We start from the raw sequence: 444 nt of genomic DNA, 5'->3' as shown, positions 1-444 counted from the left end.
ACGACTGGCTGCACCGCTGGTGTTGGCAACAGGGTTTTGGTTTCTACGACCATGGGACCCTGTTTGAAGATCGACAACTGATGGCGAGGGATGGGATCCACCTCACGAGGCAGGGCGTGCAGGTCTTTTTGCCAGCAGGTTGGCCAACCTGGTAAGGAGGGCTTTAAACTAGGAAAGATGGGGGAAGGGGAGAGTTGTAGTGCCAGGGTAGCTGGCAAAAGACTGCTCAAGTCAGGATGCCTCCAGCAGGTGAATGCAGCCAGGGAAGTGCGCATGGGATGTGGCTATGGAGGATCCTCCTTTACCCCTCCTGGGAAACCTGCATGCTCGACTACCTCTCTGAAATGCCTGTACACCAATGCATGCAGCATGGGGAACAAACAGGAAGAACTAGAGATCTGTGTGCGGTCGCAGGGCCATGATCTCATTGCCATTACAGAGACA

The sequence above is a fragment of the Apteryx rowi genome, unplaced genomic scaffold (genome assembly GCF_003343035.1).
Source record: "Apteryx rowi isolate R43461 unplaced genomic scaffold, aptRow1 scaffold_36, whole genome shotgun sequence".
In the NCBI taxonomy this organism is placed as follows: domain Eukaryota; kingdom Metazoa; phylum Chordata; class Aves; order Apterygiformes; family Apterygidae; genus Apteryx; species Apteryx rowi.
This window is presented reverse-complemented; position numbering follows the sequence as displayed.